The sequence below is a fragment of the Syngnathus acus genome, chromosome 10 (assembly GCF_901709675.1).
Source record: "Syngnathus acus chromosome 10, fSynAcu1.2, whole genome shotgun sequence".
Classification (NCBI taxonomy): Eukaryota; Metazoa; Chordata; class Actinopteri; order Syngnathiformes; family Syngnathidae; genus Syngnathus; species Syngnathus acus.
The window spans coordinates 11,684,500-11,692,168 of NC_051095.1; positions in this window are offsets into that span (position 1 = coordinate 11,684,500).

The window sequence follows — 7,669 nt, forward strand, 5'->3', positions numbered from 1 at the left end:
AATGTCCATGTTCTCCATTGCTTGCCTTTGATGGCAACATAATTACTGCCAACATGGCCGCACCAAAGGACAGAAAAACACTGAAGCCATCAATGGCCAGTCCTCTGGCCACAGCAACAATTAAAAATCGGATTTGTTCCAGAAACAACCAGGTGCTAATAGTGGATGTGAAACAATACAAACATAATTTGAATGAATTGCTATCACGTGTTGCACTCTCACGCCATCTGAATTTAATTTGTGTAATACTCTTCCATAACGTGAATATAAAGGAAGTACAGTGTTGGGAATTTTGATGTGATTTGTTGATGGAAACTTTAAAGCTGTTTTGCAAAACTGATTGCTGTGAACTGTGAGTCAGCTCAGTAATCAGTCTCACTAATTAAAGTACATGCAGTTTATAGTATATGGAACAGGGCCTCCTCAAACTAGAGCAATATGTCCACTGGGTGCAACTCTCAACCACAACAAAACTTGACACAAACTTTCTACAGCGTGTAACTTCTGAAAATAATCATGAACAAGGGACAAACTCAATACATTTCTTCTTGCACACTGCAAACTAAAACACACAATGTAGTTTGACAAATTTATTTACAAAAAATAGTCTGCAACACATATTTATTTACAATTTCTAAAAGCAAGTCTGCAAGTGCCCATTCTTCATGATAATACGTCACTGCTGAACCACTTTTCCACTTTTTGTACTTTTCAATTGATGATGACTCAACAGAAAGCAGTGAAAGAAAGGTTATGTTGTCATGCCATAGTGGTCAGAGTTTCAATTTGAATTCAAATTAAGGGACTATTCTCCCCTCTCTTTGCTGCACTAGCCCAAATGAGCACATTACCATCCAACAACCATTAACCTAAGAGAACTCCAAGTTTGCAGTTTAGATTTGAAACACCTTCTCTGACAACAGTCCTGGAACTTTTATGATGCACTGTATATGCTGCAAACACACATTTGTTCAATTTAGTCACAGCAGTCAAACTAGCGATTATTTTGCAAAGCTTTATTGGGTCATATGCAGCGAGACAAAGGGAAATGAAGAGCTCCACTTGGGGTATTACATTTTTACGCAGCAGCAGGGGATACACAAGACAAATATGAAACATGTGCAAGTCTGGAGCATCTAAAAATATAGCCTGAGTTCGAAAACGCCATCTTAACTCCAGTTCGGCTGACACAAAGCAAGCCCACATCAGCTGAAGTTACTTGCTCCTATCATCCCCATCCATCGCCCTTTATTGTCATTTCTCGTTATGTACATTGGTCCAGTCTTGTACTGATTCTCTACACATCCAATTAGAATTGCTCCGCTTTTTGAGGTCTGTCACTGTTGCTTTACACACTTGTAATTTTCCTGGTGCATTATATTCAAAGCTGTGAAAGACAACTATTAAGGCAGTGTGCGACGTTCCTTTGATGACAAGAGCAAGTGCAGTTGGCGCTTCCCATCACAAACTCAGATCCTGTGTCATGCACACATTCATGACATGCAAAGATGAAAGCAAGAATTACTGTCATAGCATCGTCGACTGGGAAGAGCTGACAAAAAAAGTTAAAGTTTTGCTTCAAATAAAAAGTCATTTTCTGCTCATAAAGGGCAAGGCTTGGTCCTGGAACAAGATTATTAAATAAATGTCCTTATTTCCTCTGAGAAAATTAGTTTTGAAATCTGAACGAATCAACAGTTGACCAGAATTTGTTTGACCTTTGAAGTTTCAAGGAGTACATGGTTATTATCAGTATGTATTCAGAATATACGGAGATTAACTCTCCGAAGTCACCGTGGATAAGATGAAGCGGGCAAAATCTTCTCATGCATATCCCTGAATGGGCATCAATCTGAGTGCAAAGAAGGCCAAATGCCAAAACAACAGTAATTATTGGCTCATTTTGCTAAATGCAGACAATAAAACACAAAGGGTCTACTGTTTTATGTGGGCTTATGTTCTCACTTCAAGGCAGTTTAAGTCTTCCTCCTCTTTTTTTCTTCGTTAACTGCCATTGTCACTCCACAGCAGAGAATCGTCTGTGAGCCTATTAATTAGTCCAATTACTGGCAAACAGACCTCTGTTATCACTGTTTCACAACATTCTTCCAAAGCCAAAATGAAATCATGCACACTGTGAGCACCAGGGACCGGAGTAATTTAGCTGCACTTGGACAAACCGCAGTCACCAAGCAGCAATAAGTGCTACGATTCGTGTGACGGAGAAAGTGAGGTCAAAGTAAATGTAAAGTAAATGGAACGCTTCTATGGCCAAAGAGGCCATGATAGCAAAATGATGATGACCGCCTGGGCTCAAAGTGCTGTGGAGCTGCACCAAGAGAGAATATGTCAGGGAAGATGTCAAAAACTGTGAAGCCAAAAACATTAAGCAAAGAGTCATGAACTGTGTTAACAGAGTGAAAGGGAGCCTTAGCGATTTTGAGTGAGATTTGGACATGACGTTCTGAGAAAGGTGACCCTGATCTTAGGCCTTCTATGCCCTCCTAAAACTGTGGCTGTCAGAAATACATTTTTGCGGTAGGGGCGAGTTGTGTATGGGGGTCTTTATTAAACCCATCTATCACTCAAGTCTTCTGAATCAATGGGATGCGGAGAAAAGCAGTGTCAGCACAGAGGCGCGGAAGGATAATACAGTAACGTCTACCGTGCAAGTTAGTGCAGTGAAAAGCATTAAATCAAGAATACATCAGCCCAGCCATCACGCAAAGCGCATGCCTGATGACAGAGGTTTATTATGTACAAACTCACTTCACGTTATTGAAACTACTGAAGAAGAAAACAGACTGCCGCAGTATGCAAATAAATGCAGTCAGGTAATTAATCTGACTGTATCTGCAATTAGCAATTAAATATGCTAGGTCATCCCGTATGGGGCTCATCTAGCAGATCCCAGGTTGAAGTGCTTCAAACCGAGCCCATCTGGAGATTTACCCTCTCTGGGAGTAGTCTCCCATGGTTGAGAGGGGCGGAGCACATTGTGCAGTTCCACAGCTGCCACATTCTCACCCAGCCTAGCCGCCCAGGTGCTTGTTAAATAAGCCTCAGCCTGGGGAGTCAAAAGGATATGGAAGCAGTCTGGTGCAGCAGAGGGAGACGAGAGAGCAAAGGGAGAGAAGAAAGTTGGTGAGAAATGGGAGTGCGGGAGGGGATAATTGGGCATCTGGTAAACTACATATCTGTGGTGAGAGGTGAGAGTGTTGCTATGCAAACAAACATCAAAAACAGATTTAATTGAGTTGATCCTTTTGTAAGCGTTGAACCTGCTGATTCCTAAGGAGCACGGAAAACTACTAAAATTCTTGGCAGATCTTTCGATGCAAGAAAAGACTCACTGCCTAATTTCTAATGTTTATCTTTGAATAGATCATGGACAATCCCGCTTGTCTTGATAATTACCCTACGACAAACAAAGGTGATTTGTTACGGTAAATCCTGATCAGACTTATTTCTTGCTCAGACAGAATAGCAATAGCCGCTTTGCAGCTGGTAGCATTGTACCTGAACGAGTTCAACGAATGAAAGTTCATGAACTCATGAACTGAGTGTCGTGGATTTTTCCCTGATGAACATTTTTGTGAAGCACTCATTTTGATATCTATGAATGTTTTTCAAACAACAGATATTTTTTTCAAGAATGCCAGGTTTCCTTCGTAATTTTTTTTTTCAAGAATGTCAGGTTTCTTTAGACTTCCAATAGAATACCCAGTTAAACACACTGTCAATGAGCCTTCATATGTTGGGTGATAAAACTTTATTTTGGAAACCGCTTACGATTGTTTCAATCTCTGATGTATATCAAATTATCTTCCCATTATCAGCAGTAAAAATTTTGCAACTTTTAAGTACTCATCTCAAATGTACGTAAAAAAGTAATAGTGGAGCAAAAACTGACTGATGGCTTGACGGTGTTTATGAAAGGGTCAACACCCCCAGGCAAGCTCATAGGAAGGTCAACCACGTACATTACTCTTGTTACTCATATAACCATCAATCACCATTACGAATTCACATATATTGCTGGCAAAGTCAGGCAATTATGCAAGCCTAATTACAAGTAATGCCAGTGAAAGCTTAAAGTCACATTGAGACACAGCACGAAATAAATACTGAATTGATTCAGACAGAAACATGACAGCTTACAACATGTTTCACACGGGTTTTATATAACTGCTTGGTAAGTGTTCAAACAAACAAGCCACAGTTTCACATTAAATACGCAGTGGTGTTAAAACATGCTTGAGAAAGGCCCAGCGAGCCATCGAGACCCACAGATAAAATAAACATTTTAAGAAGTCTGACAAAGGCTCTAATTTCTGAATTTTAAAGACGTCTTTTGGCTGGGAAAGTCACGGGGCGGCATAATTCTCATGCATAAATCATGCAATCATCATCAATGCATATTCAGGGTGGTGGTATCACTTTGCTTCTCTATGGGAGATAAAAAGGAGCGTGTGACAAAATACAGATGATTACATATTTTGTGGTGGGGGGGTTTACTGCTCTGACAAAACAACTTAAATCAAATTTATGATATTGGAGACCTCCAACTATAGCAAAGGAGTCCAAAGTTTCTATTGGACCCGAAATTGGACCCTGATATAAGACATTTTCTGATGCAATGTGGAGGAATTCAAAGGTAATGGGTGAAGCATGTTTTCAATAATTGGCTTCCCACTATTAAATATGACTCAGCCTCTCTCCATTGGAAAGTGTTAGATAAGTGAGAGGAAGGAGGGAATAAACACTGGAATGCAAATTATCTACTAAGCATGTGCCTACGCTGAAATCAGTGGGCAGAGATTAGTAATTCTTACACTTTGTGCGCAATTTTATTAGTCTGTATTGACTCCATGTCTCCCTGTGACAACATAAGATCAATGCATTACTTCAACATGAGCCCAAATGCTGGATTTTCAACGGATGGGTTGGAAATTCAACCAAGCAAACATCCTTCTCTCTTGAGATGTATCATCTGTTTCAGGTTGTCACTTTGAATGGCTGTTTGGCAGATGGATCTCTGAGCCCGTTTAAACAAGTTCTCCATTTATTTCTCAGGAGCTGTGAATTTGTCATCGTGTTATGACTTACAAGCTTATGTGTCATGGGGACTGTTGTTACTAGAGGTTGAGCACAATCCATTGCTGGACACTCGGTTGGCTGAAGATTTGTTTTGAAAACGTTTTTTATTCTTCTTTGGCGATCTGTTGACAACAAAACTTGTATTAACTATAGACACATTTTTCATTACCACTGTAAGATTCTTGTTATGCAAGTTTAAAAGAAATGAATCGATGTAAGACAGAAAAACTACAACGAGAGATACTCGATAACCGCTAACATGTACAATCTACGATGTGATGTCTCGAGGGACATCACGCATGACTGCAGTTCTAACACCAAAGTTTTGTGGGATTTTGGGATGGTCAAATGACCATTTGGTCAACTTTTGTTTAAGCTTGCACTGTATATCTGAATTGCAAAAACTTAACGCTACTGGTCAATTGACAAACAGATTGGCAGATTGAAGACAGTTTATAACTAAAGACGGGATAATAACTGAGCAAAAGAGTTGAAACAGCCAGGCTCATTAATAGCTTCCGTCTATGAGACATCTGACTATGCCCCCCACCCCAACAGGGGCCCCCCATCCTCAGTCAAACCACAGAAGGGATACTTTTCCTGGGGGTCCTTCCATCTGGACACGCAACTGATGCCCTAACGGCTATCAACTGCACAATTGCCACCGCATGTAGCAACGGCAAAGAGTATTTAGTGATTCAAGACCAGATCAGAACCGACTTAAATCTTCTAGGTTCAAAATCTGCAGACTGACCACAAGGCCAAAGAGCAAGGCCTCTTAGCATTGGCATAAAGATAATGCCGACGACTGATGCAATCCCACAGCCTGTCACAAGCTTTTAGGTCAGTTCATTAACCTTTTGATTGCAGCCCAGATCTGACCAGATGTGCAACAGCAGACTCCTCAAATTAGCACCATATGCTCAAAATGCAAACCTTGACTGCTAATGTAACTATTGAAAAAAAAATTAAGTCACACCATAAACTTTTAATGTTTTGAAAGAAACAGTTGTTACCAGAAAAATTAGGAGAATGTTTTAACGGCAGTTACTGAAGATCTGGTGTTACACAATGTTGGCAGCTACTTTGAAAATACAAACTGTAAAACTTCAGTAGGTTGTCTAGCACCTGAGAACTCTTGGCCAAGTTTGATGACACTGTGGCTTATGAAATGTCCAGGAACCTGAGGACACTTCCTATCAACTACTTATAACCTCTATCACTTTTCCTACGGTGAATCCAGGTTGCCCCGTGGTTCTATTACCTGGACTGCCAGAGAGGAAAAGCAAATGTCGACATGAAGTGAAACTGGGATGAGACGGGGTTAGCTGTTGCGAAGCAGAGGAGATCATAAATGTAAATTCCTTTCTCCGTGGCAAACAGATGCAAGGATCGGGCAGATCTCATTCCAGCCATATACCTCAAAGACATGCTGGGGTGTCTCATTTTCAGGCTCATGAAGTTTTTTTTTTGCACATTCAACATTCTGCGAGAATGGAAACTAGGTCAAACTAGCACTCTCATATTCCAGTCACATAATTTCCATGGTGAGTGAACTTTTGAACATTTCCATTGTAGTCTCGAGTGATGGAAAGAGGAGAAGACTTAAATTAAAGTAAGTGAACTTTGGAGACTTTTTCTCTTTCCAATAAGAAGTGGAAGGCATTAGACCACTAACACAACTGGGATATGGTAGAAGAGCAGTGGAATAGTAAAAAGGATTAATTCTGCCCCAAGACTCACTGAAAAGACAGGTTACCAAAACTCAAATCTACCCTGAGGATCAAATTACTTATCATGAAAAAAAAAAAAGACAAAAAATTAAAAGGGAAATTAAACAAGACACCACGAAAATGTTGGTCACGTGATAACATAAAATCTGTAATGCCTAACTGTTGATGAATGAAATGACAAAATAAAATCTATGCTAAAATGTTTCTTAATTTACGTCGACCAAAATGAGATGACGGATGTCACGAAATGATGTGCTTACTCCCTACCTTGTTTGCTTTTCCTCAACCTCTATCACGTATTTGGATCGAAAGAAAAAGAACACGCCATTGGTGGCTAAAATGTTATCAGTTTTCATTGACTAAAAACTAGATTAAAATACTTATGGACAATTCTGACTAAAATGAAAATTACCGAAAAATGCCCAGACTTTAAGTCGATTAAAATTTGACTAGACTAAGAAGAGTATGACTAAAACTAACATAAACTAAAATGACAAGATGAGTCTGAAACAGGTCGTTAAAAACAACACTGGTGACATTGCAAAAGAGACATATGGAACAGCTAGCAGAGTAATAAAAGCCATAATAAACTGCTGACAGCAGTAAATATTAAATGCAGTTTAGCTGGCGGTAAAAAGCACTGATGACACAGTGACTTTGTCAAAGAACTTGAAAACTACATTTGTCATTGAAAACCTTAGCGAGATTTCTCCGACATGGTGAACAGACTGTTGGTGAGGTTGTCAAATTAAAAGAACGAGGAAAATTAAGAAACCGCAAAGAAAAATCTATTTAGATGCCACACAGACACCTGGAGCAAGTTGCAGTGAACTCAC